Source organism: Oncorhynchus kisutch, linkage group LG28, assembly GCF_002021735.2.
Source record: "Oncorhynchus kisutch isolate 150728-3 linkage group LG28, Okis_V2, whole genome shotgun sequence".
Classification (NCBI taxonomy): Eukaryota; Metazoa; Chordata; class Actinopteri; order Salmoniformes; family Salmonidae; genus Oncorhynchus; species Oncorhynchus kisutch.
Window position 1 is genome coordinate 27,334,284 of NC_034201.2, and position 18,015 is coordinate 27,352,298.

The 18,015-nt window shown below is 43.2% G+C and overlaps 1 protein-coding gene across 1 annotated transcript in view; it reads right to left on the reverse strand.

Moving 5' to 3' along the window:
* The window catches only part of LOC109873419 (probable ATP-dependent RNA helicase DDX10), a 116,682-nt gene that overhangs the window by 42,139 nt on the left and 56,528 nt on the right, over positions 1-18,015 (reverse strand). The window contains 1 exon segment of the mRNA XM_031807437.1: positions 5,529-5,585. The gene's annotated coding sequence lies outside the window, so the exon portion shown is untranslated.

Below are 18,015 nucleotides of genomic sequence, written 5' to 3' on the forward strand. Positions count from 1 at the left end.
AATATAACTTTTTGGTAAAAACTCAACTCGTGGTGTTTGGAGGACAAAAAATGCTGAGTTGCATCCAAAGAACACCATACCTACTGTGAAGCATGGGGGTGGAAACATCATGCTTTGGGGCTGTTTTTCTTCAAAGGGACCAGGACAACTGATCCGTGTAAAGGAAAGAATGAATGGGGCCATGTATCGTGAGATTTTGAGTGAAAACCTCCTTCCATCAGCAAGGGCATTGAAGATGAAACGTGGCTGTGTCTTTCAGCATGACAATGATCCCAAACACACCGCCCGGGCAACGAAGGAGTGGCTTCGTAAGAAGCATTTCAAGGTCCTGGAGTGGCCTAGTCAGTCTCCAGATCTCAACCCCATAGAAAATCTTTGGAGGGAGTTGAAAGTCCGTGTTGCCCAGCAACAGCCCCAAAACATCACTGCTCTAGAGGAGATCTGCATGGAGGAATGGGCCAAAATACCAGCAACAGTGTGTGAAAACATGTGAAGACTTACAGAAAACGTTTGACCTCTGTCATTGCCAACAAAGGGTATATAACAAAGTACTGAGATAAACTTTTGTTATTGACCAAATACTCATTTTCCACCATAATTTGCAAATAAATTCATAAAAAATCCTACAATGTGATTTTCTGGATTTTTTTCCCTCATTTTGTCTGTCATAGTTGAAGTGTACCTATGATGAAAATTACAGGCCTCGCATCTTTTTAAGTGGGAGAACTTGCACAATTGGTGGCTGACTAAATACTATTTTGCCCCACTGTAGGAAAACAAAGGAGGGGAGAATGGGAAGGAAAGGGGGCTAGGAAAGGAAGAAACAGAACTAGGAAAGGAGGGGAGGAAAACATGTAAGGAAAGGGAGAAAGGTATGGAAGAAAGAACCTAGGGTAAAATATAAGGAAAGGAGTTGGGATTAAAGAGTTAGGAAAGCAAAAGAGGGGAAGGAAGGAAGGATCAAGGAAAAGAAGCTAGGATAGGAGGAAATGAATATAGGAAATGAGAAAAGGAAGCAAGCATACCAAAAGGATGAATTTCTTAAAGTAATTGTGATATATTACATTTTTATCTAATGACAATTTAGGGTGTTCTGTATTTTATATCTGCACAAAATGACCATTAAAACAAATATGTGGAGCAACTTACAAAATGTGAGACAAGTGACAGACGTGTAAAATGCAGGTCACAAATGTAATCCGTAGTGTCACAAATGGTGTCACACTCACAAAAACATATGTGACCACTTGTGCTTGCAAAGCAACAAATCTGTTTGTGAAATGTTCTATATTAATCTGAAAAAACCTGCCTTGCATTAATTTGCAAATCATTTGGTTTTGTTAACAATGACTGATTTGTTTTCGGATCATGACATGCAGTGCGTTTGAAAAGTATACAAACCCCTTGACTTTTTCCACATGTTGTTATGCTACAGCGGTCAAGGTCTGTCAGGGTGGATGGGGAGCAATGCTGCACAGCTATTTTCATCTCTCCAGAGATGGTCGATCAGGTTCAAGTCCAGGCTCTGGTTGGGCCAGTAAAGGACATTCAGAGACTTGTCCCGAAGCCACTCATGTGTTGTCTTGGCTATGTGCTTAGGGTTGTTGTCCTGTTGGAACGTGAACCTTCACTCCAGTCTGGAGCAGGTTTACATCAAGGATCTCTCGTACTTTGCTCCGTTCATCTTTCCTTTCATCCTGACTAGTCTCCCAGTCCCTGAGCTGAAAAACATCCCTACAGCATGATGCTGCCACCACCATGCTTCATGGTAGGGATGGTGCCAGGTTTCCTCCAGACACGAAGCTCGGCATTCAGGCCAAAGCGTTCAATCTTGAGTTTCATCAGACCAGAGAATCTTGTTTCTCATGGTCTGAGATTCCTTAATGTGCCTTTTGGCAAACTCCAAGTGGGCTGTCATGTGCCTTTTACTGAGCAGTGGCTTCCGTCTGGCCACTCTACCATAAAGGCCTGATAGGTGGAGTGCTGCAGATATGGTTTTTCCTTCTGGAAGGTTCTTCCATCTCCACAGAGGAACTCTAGAGCTCTGTCAGAGTGACAATAGGGTTCTTGGTCACCTCCCTGACCAACGCAAATATCCCCCGATTGCTCAGTTTGGCCAGGCGGCCAGCTCTAAGAAGAGTCTTGGTGGTTCCAAACTTCTTCCATTTAAGAATGAAGGCCACTGTGTTCTTGGGGACCTTCAATGCTGCAGAGATTTTTCTGTCAATTCCGTCAATCTCATGGCTTGGTTTTTGCTTTGACATGCACTGTCAACTGTGGGACCTTATATAGACAGGTGTGTGCCTTTCCAAATCATGTCTATCAATTGAATTTACCACAGTTGGACTACAATCAGGTTGTAGAAACATCTCAAGGATGATCAATGGAAACAGGATGCACCGGAGCTCAATTTCGAGTCTCATAGCAAAGGGTCTGAATACTTATGTAAATAAGATATTTCTGTTTTTTATTTTTAAACCTGTTTTCATTTTGTCATTATATGTTATTGTGTGTAGATTGACGAGGAAAAAAAATATTTAATCAATTGTCGGATAAGGCTTTAATAACTTCTTATTTACAATGACGGCATAACCCTAACCCGGAAGACGCTGGGAAAATTGTGCGACGCCCTATAACTCTTGCCAAACATAATTTTTTCCCTTCTAAACATTAACTAGCATTTATGAGGGCAGCAAACGCGTTCCCCACACTCTAGGAACGTATTTCATCCAACATTATAATGAAAAGGTGCCCCTCTATAATAAAAACACACTATTTTTGGAGACTTGTGGGAGGAGTGCTGATGATGTCGCCCACTGTATGTGCTTTCGGTAGCCTGATTGCGTCCAGACTGAGGAGAAATCTGCACACAACACATCCCTGGCCACCTCCTGAAGTGGTCAGACAGATATGAACACAATCAGACCACAAAGCAACAATTGTGCGTCGAGTCTCGTCTTTTCAATGCGAGTTTCGTATTCTGATAGCAGAAGTCACATGTAAGTGTCAAGTGTAGACACGACTAGAGACAGTAGGGTTTGAGTGAGGACTTTTACCAACATAGAGCCTATAAATTGCAGACGCAGACGCATTACATCTGGACAGACGCATTTAACATAACAGGTATCTTTGAATCTGTCAGACTGCGGGATGCGACAACTAACAATTAACTTTGTTTCGGTGCGCAGATTTCTTGTCACTGATAATTTGAACAAAACACGACTTTGCAGGTGTTGGCATCTTTCGAATTCCGGAAGGGGACATTTGGCCCATAGACTTGCCCGTAACTTGTCAAAAAGAGGACAGGTAGAACTACCTCCTTCTTCCTCTCCTCGTTTTAGGATCTTTACTAACATGTCTCTCCCTAGAACTTAAACATCTGAAGCAATTACACAATATTTTACCTTTGTGCTTCTGGAATTAATGGGAACCAGAGAAAAAAATTATCTTTACTTTCAGTTTTTCATCACCTCATATGGGTAAATAAATGCGCCAAGTCCTCCATTTACTTTCAGTTAACAGTGAGATTAATTATTGTTTGGACACAGGCAAACAAGCTGCAGATCTGAATGCAGCAGAGCTTCTCTGTGTCTGGTTGGGCCTCAGTGACAGACTGGATGGCACAGGTAGCTGATACCAAACACAATTCATTCTGCATCAATCCTCTGGATTCAACATATTCCTGTGAGAAAACAGGAGCCCAGTCATTTGTCAGAGTCAAATCTTACATAAATATGTGTATAATATCCTTAAGTTATCCAACTACTGAGCATTTTTCCTAAATAATCAATAATAGCACCCTTAGAAATAAGATGGTGTATCTTATATGTTTTTTAAATCCTGCCCAGAGAACATCTAAATGAAATATGTAAGAACTGAAAAAAACTAAGGGACCACACAACTACACAAAATTTCAAATTACATTTTTTTTTTTTACTCCCTCAACGGCATGGTAGAAGGTACTAATTGATGTTAACATTCTATATCTGACCCAAGATATTCCCAATTCCCTCCAAATCCTTAAACCTATAGAGCAATAACGCAGCCAACATTTTGATCTGCTTTAGCCTGGATAAGTCTGGCCTCCTGCCTTATTGAGGCCAGCATTGTTGCGCTCGCAGGCTTCAGGAACAGTGTTAGGGATGATAAATTAGAGGACGTTAGAGAGTTGAAGGCCCTTTGCCCAGTGGAGACAGCCTGTAATACTCAAATTGTCTCTGTGTGCGAGTGGGAGGACGGCAGCGGGAGAAGTGTTCGGCATGGTGGAGCATGGGTCAATACACACAGCCCCCATTTATACCAGGAAGAACCGGCCTGGTTTAACGTGCAGCTGGTAAAACATGAGATCAGACTTGGAATGGAGAAGAAAGCTACTTTAAAAAAAGCCCAATTTAAAGAAAGATGGGAAATGTGGCTTCTGAACCCAATGAAAGGGAGGATAACTAGAAAATGTCAATAAATGTCTGATTTAACCAATAGGAGGTTTTCATGTGGGGGAGACTCATCATGCCGCATTCAGATGTTGCATTTTCCTCCTGTCCACTTATCTGGTGGATTTGTCTCCCGCGTCTCTGGCAAGGCCAAATAGGAGGGCTAAAAAGAGCAAAAGACGTGAGGTAGGCTATACATCAGAGTAACAGGGGGCAACAGAAGACTTGAGCTACCGGAAGCAGGATTAGAGAAATGCCGCCCTAACACCCCCAGAGTATCCATCGCCGTAAACCAACATTAATGCAATGGCATCGGGTGTGTTGATTGACACAGAGGGAGAGAAAGCGAGAAGGAGAGAAATGAAGAGAGCTTGGTAATCCTGCTGAGGATGAACACAGTTTTAATTTCACATTACGCAAGACGAATCCAGCAGGCGAGCAGACTGACGGGCTGAGAAGAGGGGGATTTAATATTACACTGAGAGGAAGAGGGGCACTCTTCTCTGCTGAAGACACCCTGGATGCTTTGTGACAGGGGTTTTACATAAGACAAGGCACTTCTCTCTCATCCTCCCTTGTAGGTGGCATAAGTGGAGCTGTGACTCAGCTGGAGATACTCTCTAAAGCTTTTGGCATTTGTCTGCAGAAAAACATGTCCCCTTTTGTGAAGATATAACAATTCACATAACTCACTAGAGGGGCTGACATTGAAGACAATGTAAAGTACTGTACCATTGTGCTGAACCCATTCTCTCAATGTATTCTGTTCCAATCTGAAAGCTAAGTGCTACATCGGCGACAGGGGACTCAGCATTCCATGTCTGACATACAGTAGGGTGAAGAGGAGAGAATGTTCTTCTGCCTTTGTTACAAAGACGAGAGGGTAGAGTGGGCTCCTCACCTTTAAAGACTGCCTCCCCTGTTGGAGCTAGACTGGAGTTCACCTGACAGAAGTATAACTAAACAGCCAAGTTTTAATGTAGCGTGAGTGAAGAGGAGCTAGTGCCTGGAATCAAAACCATTCACGTTGTGATGGATATGCTTTTCAGGGTGGGAGGGAAGAATTGGTGCTGTAAAATGGAGGAGGGGGAGACTTACCTCAGTGTGCTGCTTGCTGGCTTCTCTTCTGGCAGCCTTCTCCTTCAGTCTCTTCTCCTGTGAGAAAGGAGAGAATGAGTTAAGAGCAATGTCAGTCTAACCAGACTTTGGTATCGTATAGAGCAGTTTAATCCATGCCTTTCAGGGCAAGTTGTTTTTTGGTGAAATGGATGTAATTCATTTCATTGTCAGAGATTCCACGAGAGGATATGCTTTAACTTTTTTGTTCTATGTAGATTTTTATTTTTTTATTTTTTTTATGATGAGTTACATTCTCTGAGAAATTGGCCATGGGTCATAGGAGAGAGGGAGCGAGAGGATGGAAAGAGAGCAGAGTGACAGAGGAATGGTTAGACAGGTCGCAATCAGAGTATCGAGAGGTAGCCACGTCCTTCAGGTGGGAAACCAAACACTAAACAAACTGACATGCAAAACACAGTTCAAAATAAAGCAAACCTCTGCCATCATTAGGCCAAACCTGCACTTTCAGGGAGAACATATAGGGCCCTATAAAATATGTTACATTTTTCATCTTATTCCGCTTAGGTTTTCCCGTAAATTCTGAAATGTCAATTTTTTCAGGTTTTACTCTATTTTTTTACAACAAAACTAAATTATGTTCAATGCTTAAACTACATCAGGAGACCATTTTAGGTCTGAAAAAAAAAGAAGAAAATATTGATTATGGTGTGTAGCTAAGTACACACCTAGCAGGAGGCTGTTATTTAGCTGTGCTTCTGTAGAGCACGTGATGGCAGATTTTTCTAAACAAATATCCTCGATTGACGCAAATAATCATATCATTCTGCAAGGTAAGCATAGGTTACTTTGTAATTAACTAATTTAGTTTTTTGGGGGAAATCCTTTCCATCAACCAGAAGACTGTTTTCATTAGAATCTTCATTAACGGCTACACAAAGTGGAAGACACGCGCACCGCACACACACGCAGAAGCCTCGTGTGCCATTGCCTCTTCAGAAAGTTGCAGGAAATACAAGTCACTGATGCATTTTGTTAATGTCTTTTGATGAAAATGTATTAATTTGCCCAAGTTTAATAAATTTAGTTGATTCCTAAAATGTTTTAATATTGCTGAATTCCGTTATGCCGTCTGCGTTCTCTGCACACGCAGATTTTATATAGGCCCCTACAATATCGGAGGGCTAGCTCCTGGCTCTCATTGGTTTTCAGGCCCATTAGATATGAGCGGTGGCGGAAAGGTGTCTTGGGGGTGTCTAAATAATTTTACAGAGCTAGCGAGGAGCACTAGGCCATGACTAGGGTTGCAAAGGTTCGGAAACTTTCCGGTAAATTAACAGAATTTTCCCGGAAATTTTCCATGGGAAGTTAAGCCAGGGAATATGGGGAATTTTACTTAAATTCATCAAAAAAGAAAGCTTATAACAGTGAACTTTTTTTTGTGGGATACACATAAGGCAATTCTAAGTCTTGTGGCATATTTTGGTTAAACTATCCCCAATTCAATGGAATTGCAACCCTCTGCATGTACAGTGCATTCTTCCATCACAGGTACAGCTGATTCTCAAGACCTGGCACACTAATGAGATGCTATTGAGCCCACACTACCACACTGTCTGAGCCAAGGGCTACATGCTTTCTGGGAAGTTTTGATTACAATACTGGGTGACATAGAATATTTTTTGTTAACTAGTAAATAATAGCCGACAGCAAAGTGGGTTCTAAATTATTTCTAACTTGTTAACATTTTCTGCTAGTTAGTTTTTGCTACCTTGTGGGTTTTAGCTTGCTTGAGCCTGCCATCTGAGGAGTGCACCTGTTTCCATAAATGTTTCATTTTAAAACATTTATCTTACAAAGGAGTTGTTTAATCTAACTGCTTAACTATTTATCTGTACATCGAATTGTTAAAAAAAAAAATATATATATATATATATTTTCTAATCTTTATAGGAAAATGCCAAGGGCACCAGCTGATGTGTGGAGACATTTCACTGCAGCTAATGTAGAAGGAAAATCTGTGTACAATTGCAAATACTGTGCCAAATCATATGTGAAGAATGCAACAACCCTGAAATTTCCATCCCTAACTACAACATTTTCCGACAAGATAGAATTGCCAAAGTGTTGCAATCTACAGCAGAGATAGCCTACAGAGTTCTGTCATCTACTTTTAAAAATCCACCTTTCCAGAAACAAGTCTCTCACTGTTGACGCTTGCTATAGACCACTCTCTGCCCCCAGCTGTGCTCTGGACACCATATGTGAATTGAATGCCCCCCCATCTATCCTGAGCTCGTGCTGCGAGGTGACCTAAACTGGGACATGCTTAACACCCCATCCATCCTACAATCTAAGCTTGATGCTCTCAATCTCACACAAATGATCAATGAACCCACCAGGTACAACCCCAAATCCTTAAACATCGGCACCCTCATAGATATCATTCTAACCAACTTGCCCTCCAAATACACCTCCGCTGTTTTCAACCAATATCTCAGGAATCACTGCCTCATTGCTTGCATCCGTAATGGGTCTGTGGTCAAACGTCCACCCCTTATCACTGTCAAACGCTCCCTAAAGCGAGCAGGCCTTTCTAATCGACCTGGTCCGGGTACACTGGAAGGATATTGACCTCATCCCGTCAGTAGAAGATGCCTGGTTATTCTTTAAAAATGCCTTCTCCACCATCTTAAATAAGCATGCTCCATTCAAAAAAATGTAGAACCAGAAACAGATATAGCCCTTGGTTCTCTCCAGACCTGACTGCCCTTAACCAACACAAAAACATCCTGTGGCGTTCTGCATTAGCATCGAATAGCCCCCGTGATATGCAACTTTTCAGGGAAGTTAGGCACCAATATACACAGGCAGTTAGGAAAGCTAAGGCTAGCTTTTTCAAACAGAAATTTGCATACTGTAGAACAAACTCAAAAAGGTTCTGGGACACTGTAAAGTCCATGGAGAATAAGAGCACCTCCTCCCAGCTGCCCACTGCACTGAGGCTAGGAAACATTGTCACCACTGATAAATCCACTATAACTGAGAATTTCAATAATCATTTTTCTACAGCCGGCCATGCTGTCCACCTGGCTACCCCAACGGCGATCAACAGCCCTGCACCCCCCCTCAGCAACTCGCCCAAGCCTCCCCATTTCTCCTTCACCCAAATCCAGAAAGCTGATGTTCTGAAAGAGCTCCAAAATCTGGTCCCCTACAAATCAGCCCGGGCTAGACAATCTGCTGAAATTGTGGCAACCCCTATTACTAGCCTGTTCAACTTCTCTTTCGTATCATCTGAGATTCCCAAAGATTGGTAAGCTGCCGCGGTCATTCCCCTCTTCAAAGGGGGAGACACTCTAGACCCAAACTGCTATAGACCTTTATCTATCCTACCCTAACTTTCTAAGGTCTTCGAAAGCCAAGTTAACAAACAGATTACCGACCATTTCGAATCCCACCGTACCTTCTCCGCTATGCAATCTGGTTTCAGAGCTGGTCATGGGTGCAGCTCAGCCACGCTCCAAGGTCCTAAACGATATCTTAACCACCATCAAGAAGAGACATTACTGTGCAGCCGTATTCATCGACCTGGCCAAGGCTTTCGACTCTGTCAATCACAACATTCTTATTGGCAGACTAAACAGCCTTGGTTTCTCAAATGATTGCCTCGCCGAGTTCACCAACTACTCCTCTGATAGAGTTCAATGTGTCAAATCGGAGGGCCTGTTGTCCGGACCTCTGGCAGTCTCTATGGGGGTGCCACAGGGTTCAATTATTTGGCCGACTCTTCTCTGTATATATCAATGATGTCGCTCTTGCTGCTGGTGATTCTCTGATGGGTTGTGCCGTGGCGGAGATCTTTGTGGGCTATACTCGGTCTTGTCTTAGGATGGTAAGTTGGTGGTTGAAGATGTCCCTCTAGTGGTGTGGGGGCTGTGCTTTGGCAAAGTGGGTGGGGTTGTATCCTTCCTGTTTGGCCCTGTCCGGGGTTATCATTGGATGGGGCCACAGTGTCTCCTGACCCCTCCTGTTTCAGCCTCCAGTATTTATGCTGCAGTAGTTTGTGTCGGGGGGCTAGGGTCAGTTTCTTATATCTGGAGTACTTCTCCTGTCTTATCCGGTGTCCTGTGTGAATTTAAGTATGCTCTCTCTAATTCTCTCTTTCTCTCTCTCGGAGGACCTGAGCCCTAGGACCATGCCTCAGGATTACCTGGCATGATGACTCCTTGCTGTCCCCAGTCCACCTGTCCGTGCTGCTGCTCCAGTTTCAACTGTTCTGCCTGCAGCTATGGAATCCTGACCTGTTCACCGGACGTGCTACCTGTCCCAGACCTGCTGTTTTCAACTCTCTAGAGACAGCAGGAGTGGTAGAGATACTCTTAATGATCGGCTATGAAAAGCCAACTGACATTTACTCCTGAGGTGCTGACTTGTTGCACCCTCGACAACTACTGTGATTATTATTATTTGACCATGCTGGTCATTTATGAACATTTGAACATCTTGGCCATGTTCTGTTATAATCTCCACCCGGCACAGCCAGAAGAGGACTGGCCACCCCTCATAGCCTGGTTCCTCTCTAGGTTTCTTCCTAGGTTTGGGCCTTTCTAGGGAGTTTTTCCTAGCCACCGTGCTTCTACACCTGCATTGCTTGCTGTTTGGGGGTTTAGGCTGGGTTTCTGTACAGCACTTTGAGATATCAGCTGATGTGTGAAGGGCTATATAAAAAATGTGATTTGATTTGATTTCAGCTCACTGGTCACCATAGCAGCATCCACCCGTAGCACACGCTCCAGCAGGTATATCTCACTGGTCACCCCAAAGCAAATTCCTACTTTGGCCACCTTTCCTTACAGTTCTCTGCTGCCTGTGACTGGAACGAATGACAAAAATCGCTGAAGTTGGAGACTTATCTCCCTCACCAACTTCAAACATCTGCTATCTGAGCAGCTAACCGATCGCTGCAGCTGTACATAGTCTATTGGTACAGTGCCTTGCGAAAGTATTCGGCCCCCTTGAACTTTGCGACCTTTTGCCACATTTCAGGCTTCAAACATAAAGATATAAAACTGTATTTGCGTAGAGATGTGGATCAGGGAATCGCCCGCAGCAAGAGCAACATCATTGATATATACAGAGAAAAGAGTCGGCCCGAGGATTGAACCCTGTGGCACCCCCATAGAGACTGCCAGAGGACCGGACAGCATGCCCTCCAATTTGACACACTGAACTCTGTCTGCAAAGTAATTGGTGAACCAGGCAAGGCAGTCATCCGAAAAAACGAGGCTACTGAGTCTGCCGATAAGAATATGGTGATTGACAGAGTCAAAAGCCTTGGCAAGGTTGATGAAGACGGCTGCACAGTACTGTCTTTTATCGATGGCGGTTATGATATCGTTTAGTACCTTGAGAGTGGCTGAGGTGCACCCGTGACCGGCTCCGGAACCAGATTGCACAGCGGAGAAGGTACGGTGGGATTCAAGATGGTCAGTGACCTGTTTGTTGACTTGGCTTTCGAAGACCTTAGATAGGCAGGGCAGGATGGATATAGGTCTGTAACAGTTTGGGTCCAGGGTGTCTCCCCCTTTGAAGAGGGGGATGACTGCGGCAGCTTTCCAATCCTTGGGGATCTCAGACGATATGAAAGAGAGGTTGAACAGGCTGGTAATAGGGGTTGCGACAATGGCGGCGGATAGTTTCAGAAATAGAGGGTCCAGATTGTCAAGCCCAGCTGATTTGTACGGGTCCAGGTTTTGCAGCTCTTTCAGAACATCTGCTATCTGGATTTGAGTAAAGGAGAACCTGGAGAGGCTTGGGCGAGTAGCTGCGGGGGGGGGGGCGGAGCTGTTGGCCCGAGGTTGGAGTAGCCAGGCGGAAGGCATGGCCAGCTGTTGAGAAATGCTTGTTGAAGTTTTCGATAATCATGGATTTATCGGTGGTGACCGTGTTACCTAGCCTCAGTACAGTGGGCAGCTGGGAGGAGGTGCTCTTGTTCTCCATGGACTTCAGTGTCCCAGAACTTTTTGGAGTTGGAGCTACCGGATGCAAACTTCTGCCTGAAGAAGCTGGCCTTAGCTTTCCTGACTGACTGCGTGTATTGGTTCCTGACTTCCCTGAACAGTTGCTATATCTGTTCTTAGTTCTGCATTTTTTGAACGGAGCATTCTTATCTAAAATGGTGAGGAAGTTACTTTTAAAGAATGACCAGTTATCCACAACTGACGGGATGAGGTCAATGTCCTTCCAGGATACCCGGGCCAGGTCGATTAGAAAGGCCTGCTCACAGAAGTGTTTTAGGGAGCGTTTGACAGTGATGAGGGGTGGTCGTTTGACTGCGGCTCCGTAGCGGATACAGGCAATGAGGCAGTGATCGCTGAGATCCTGGTTGAAGACAGCGGAGGTGTATTTGGAGGGCCAGTTGGTCAGGATGACGTCTATGAGGGTGCCCTTGTTTACATATTTAGGGTTGTACCTGGTGGGTTCCTTGATGATTTGTGTGAGATTGAGGGCATCTAGCTTAGATTGTAGGACTGCTGGGGTGTTAAGCATATCCCAGTTTAGGTCACCTAACAGAACAAACTCTGAAGCTAGATGGGGGGCGATCAATTCACAAATGGTGTCCAGGGCACAGCTGGGAGCTGAGGGGGGTCGGTAGCAGGCGGCAACAGTGAGAGACTTATTTCTGGAGAGAGTAATTTTCTAAATTAGTAGTTCGAAATGTTTGTTTGGGTATGGGTACTGTTTGGGTACTTTGCAGGCTCTCTCTGCAGTAAACTGCAACTCCTCCCCCTTTGGCAGTTCTTTCTTGACGGAAAATGTTATAGTTGGGTATGGAAATCTCAGAATTTTTGGTGGCCCTCCTGAGCCAGGATTCAGACACGGCAAGGACATCAGGGTTAGCAGAGTGTGCTAAAGCAGTGACTTGACTTGGCTGGGTGAGGTAGATTGCTGCTATAACTCGATGACACTTCACATACCTAACCATTTCCTTGGCTCTCTTGTAGAGTGTATCCATTGTTTTCATTGCCATGATGTCCTTTCGGAGCAGATTCAGTGCATGAACAGAACAGCCAATGGGTGTGATGTGAGGGTAGGACTCCTCCACTTTAGACCCAGAAGCCTTCATGTTTGCAGCATTGTCTGTCACCAGTGCAAATACCTTCTGTAGTCCAAGATGACTGCCTTCAGCTCATCTGCAGTGTAGAGACCGGTGTGTCTGTTTTCCCTTCTGTCTGTGCTGTTGTGGAATACTGGTTGAGGAGTGGAGATGTAGTTAATTATTCCTTGCCCATAAACACTTGGCCACTCATCAGAGATGATGATTCTCTATGATTTGCTTGACTTTCACTTGAACTCTGTTGAATTCTGCATCCAGCAAATTAGTAGATAAAGCATGTCTGGTTGGAGGGGTGTATGCTGGGCGAAGAACTTTCAGAAATCTCTTCCAATACACATCGCCTGTGAGCATCAGAGGTGAGCCAGTTGCATCCACAGCTCCAGCAAGACATTCATCAGCATTTATCTGACTACGGTCCTCCATTGAGTCAAAAACACTTCTGATTCCAGGAGGACCATGAGCTGTTGCTATCAATAAGGTGTCTGATTCATCATTTTCACCTCGAATAGAAGTAGAGGGACTTTTGTCAGAGGTTGCTTGTTGTGAGCGCTGAGGGAACTTTATGCACTTGGCCAGACAAGTGCAGTCTGTGCAAATGAGGTAGGATAAGGGAGGTAAGGCAATAAATAGGCCATGGTGGCAAAGTAATTACAATATAGCAATTAAACACTGGAATGGTAGATGTGCAGAAGATGAATATGCAAGTAGAGATACTGGGGTGCAAAGGAGCAAGATAAATAAATAAATACAGTATGGGGATGAGGTAGTTGGATGGGCTATTTACAGATGGGCTATGTACAGGTGCAGTGATCTGTGAGCTGCTCTGACAGCTGGTGCTTAAAGCTCCTCTAGTGACTCCCCATCCCTCATGCGGGAGCGTAATCATCGACTGACACTAATTAGCATAACGCAACAGACATAAATATTCCTAGAAAATATTCCTTTTCATGAAAATCACAAGTGAAATCTATTGAGACACAGCTTAGCCTTTTGTTAATCACCCTGTCATCTCAGATTTTCTAAATATGCTTTACAGCCAAAGCTAGACAAGCATTTGTTTAAGTTTATCGATAGCCAAGCATAGCATTTTGTCCAGCTAGCAGCAGGTAACTTGGTCACGGAAATCAGAAAAGCAATCAAATTAAATCGTTTACCTTTGATGAGCTTCGGATGTTTTCTCTCACGAGACTCCCAGTTAGATAGCCAATGTTCCTTTTTTCCCAAAATATTATTTTTGTATGCGAAATAGCTCCGTTTGTTCTTCACGTTTAGCTGAGAAATCGCCCGGAAATTGCAGTCACGAAAACGTCAAAAAATATTCCAAATTAGCCCCATAATATCGACAGAAACAAACGTTGTTTATAATCAATCCTCAAGGTGTTTTTCAGTAGGACTGATTGGAATAATGGCTACCTCTGTAATTTATGCGAGAATCACTCTGGGAGCCATCAGGTGACCAGTTGCGCAATGTAGCCGCTTACGGGTATTCTTCAACATAAATGCGCAAAACTACGTCACAATGCTGTAGACACCTTGGGGAATACGGAGAAAAAGTTATCTGGTTGATTACCATTCACTGCTCAATAGGGACGCATTGGAACGCAGAGCTTTCAAAAGATGAGTCACTTCCGGATTGGATTTTTATCAGGCTTTCGCCTGCAATATCAGTTCTGTTATACTCACAGACAATATTTTTACAGTTTTGGAAACTTTAGAGTGTTTTCTATCCTAAGCTGTCAATTATATGCATATTCTAGCATCTTGTCCTGACAAAATATCCTGTTTACTACGGGAACGTTATTTTTCCAAAAATGAAAATACTGCCCTCTAGTCACAAAAGGTTAAAGCTAGTGAGGGATATATGAGTCTCCAGCTTCAGTGAGTTTTGGATCAATATTATCGCTTGCACAGTGCTCCTTGGGATGTTTAAAGCTTGGGAAATATTTTTGTATCCAAATCCGGCTTTAAACTTCTTCACAACAGTATCTCGGACCTGCCTGGTGTGTTCCTTGTTCTTCATGATGCTCTCTGCGCTTTTAACGGACCTCTGGGACTATCACAGTGCAGGTGCATTTATACGGAGACTTGATTACACACAGGTGGATTGTATTTATCATCATTAGTCATTTAGGTCAACATTGGATCATTCAGAGATCCTCACTGAACTTCTGGAGAGAGTTTGCTGCACTGAAAGTAAAGGGGCTGAATAATTTTGCACGCCCAATTTTCAGTTTTTGATTTGTTAAAAAAGTTTGAAATATCCAATAAATGTCATTCCACTTCATGATTGTGTCCCACTTGTTGTTGATTCTTCACAAAAAAATACAGTTTTATATCTTTATGTTTGAAGCCTGAAATGTGGCAAAAGGTCGCAAAGTTCAAGGGGGCCGAATACTTTCGCAAGGCACTGTAAATAGCCCACCCATTTTTACCTACCTCATCCCCATACTGTTTTTATTTATTTACTTTTCTGCTCTTTTGCACACCAATATCTCTACCTGTACGTGACCATCTGATCATTTATCACTCCAGTGTTAATCTGCAAAATTGTAATTATTCTCCTACCTCCTCATGCCTTTTGCACACAATGTATATAGACTCTCTTTTTTTTCTTTTTTTCTACTGTGTTATTGACTTGTTAATTGTTTACTCCATGCGTAACTCTGTGTTGTCTGTTCACACTGCTATGCTTTATCTTGGCCAGGTCGCAGTTGCAAATGAGAACTTGTTCTCAACTAGCCTACCTGGTTAAATAAAGGTGAAATAAAAATAAAATAAAAAAAGTGAGAAGAATAAGAGCGCCACAATGAAGCTGCCCAGCAACACCTGTTGGGGTAGTGTTGTCATCATGTTTGACAGTCTCCTGGAAGAGGAGTCACAACAAGAAATGGCCATATCACAGTCTGCCGATATGGACAGCCCCATCAAGAGGATCCTCCTGGATGATGTACAATTGAAGTCGGAAGTTTACATACACCGTAGCCAAATACATTTAAACTCAGTTTTTCACAAGTCCTGACATTTAATCCCTGTCTTAGATCAGTTAGGATCACCACTTTATTTTAAGAATGTGAGATGTCAGAATAATAGTAGAGAGAATGATTTATTTCAGCTTTTATTTCTTTCATCACATTCCCAGTGGGTCAGAAGTGTACATACACTGAATTAGTATTTGGGTCAAACATTTTGGGTAGCCTTCCACAAGCTTCCCACAATAAGTTGGGTGAATTTTGGCCCATTCCTCCTGACAGAGCTGGTGCAACTGAGTCAGGTTTGTAGGCCTCCATGCTCGCACACACCTTTTCCAGTTGTGCCCACACATTTTCTATAGGATTGAGTGGCTTTGTGATGGCCACTCCAATACCTTGACTTTGTTGTCCTTAAGCAATTTTGACACAACTTTGGAAGTATGCCTGGGGTCATTGTCCATTTGGAAGACCCATTTGCGACCAAGCTTCAACTTCCTGACTGATGTCTTGAGGTGTTTCTTCAATATATCTACTTAATTTCTCTTCATGATGCCATCTATTTTGTGAAGTGCATCAGACCCTCCTGCAGCAAAGCACCCCCACAACATGATGCTGCCACAACGTGCTTCACGGTTGGGATGATGTTCTTTGACTTAAAAGCCTCCTCCTTTTTCCTCCAAACATAACAATGGTCCTTATGGCCAAACAGTTATATTTTTGTTTCATCAGACCAGAGGACATTTCTCCAAAAAGTACGATCTTTGTCCCCATGTGCAGTTGCAAACCATAGTCTGGCTTTTTCTATAGCGGTTTTGGAGCAGTGGCTTCTTCCTTGCTGAGTGGCCTTTCAGGTTATGCCGAGATAGGACTCGTTTTACTGTGGATATAGATACTTCTGTACCTGTTTCCTCCAGCATCTTCACAAAGTAATTTGCTGTTGTTCTGGGATTGATTTGCAGTTTTCTCACCAAAGTATGTTCATCTCTAGGGGACAGAACGCGTCTCCTTCCTGAGCAGTATGATGGCTGCGTGGTCCCATGGTGTTTATACTTGCATATTATTGTTTGTACAGATGAACGTGGTACCTTCAGGCATTTGGAAATTGCACCCAAGGATGATTTCTATTTCTGAGGTCTTGGCTGATTTCTTATGATTTTCCCATGATGTCAAGCAAAGAGGCACTAAGTTTGAAGGTAGGCCTTGAAATACATCCACAGGTACACCTCCAATTGATTCAAATGATGTCAATTAGCCTATCAGAAGCTTCTAAAGCCATGACATTATTTTCTGGAATTTTCCAAGCTGTTTAAAGGCACAGTTAACTTAGTGTATGTAAACTTCTGACCTACTGGAATTGTGATACAGTGAATTATAAGTGAAATAATCTGTCTTTTGCCAAAACTATAGTTTGTGGACAAGAAATTTGTGGAGTGGTTGAAAAACTAGTTTTAATGACTCCAACCTAAGTGTATGTAAGTGTATCAGCCTGAAACTTCTGAACCCTATAGCAGTAGCCATTGCACAGATTGAGGGAGACAATGCTATCCTGTCTGATGTTCAGACTCTGCTTGCAGATGTAAGAGAAGAAATCCGTACTGTCCTGCCCACTTCACTGTTGCTCCAAGCAGAGGAAACTGCAGTTCTGAAATACATCAAAAAGCGTGAAGACTTCTGCCTGAAGCAAATATACGCCCGCAGCATGTTGGACCCCAAGTAGGGTAGCCTAGTGGTTAGAGCGTTGGACTAGTAACCGGAAGGTTGCAAGTTCAAACCCCTGAGCTGACAAGGTACAAATCTGTCGTTCTGCTCCTGAACAGGCAGTTAACCCACTGTTCCTAGGCCGACATTAAAAATAAGAATTTGTTCTTAACTGACTTGCCTGGTTAAATAAAGGTCAAATAAAAAATAAATAAGTATGCTGGCAAGAACATCCTGTCTGGTGCAGAGATCAACAAGGCCTATGGTGTCATCACTACTGTGTCTCACAACCTTGGCCTGGATGAGGGCAAGATTCTTGGCAGTCTGGCGAAGTACACTTCCAAGCAAGGGCTTTGGGATGAAGATGCAATATGGCAGTCGTGCCAACAAAACTCATCAGCCACCTGGTGGAAGGGACATTGTGGATCTGAGGCTCTTTCCCCGGTTGCCTCAATCATCCTCAAAATCCTACCAACAACCGATTCAGAGCGCAACTGTCTATTGGAAGGATTTCATTATTTGCAATTATGTCTACTTATGATAAGGTAAAATGTTTATATTTCTGTCTCCATATGATATGGTAAATATATTCAATGCAAAAATCATCTACATTTAAAAGGTATTAATATTCATTATATTTCCGTTCATTCCCATATATTCCCGTTAATTCCCATGGAAAGTTCCACTTCTGAACATTCCACAAAATGTGCAACCCTAGCCG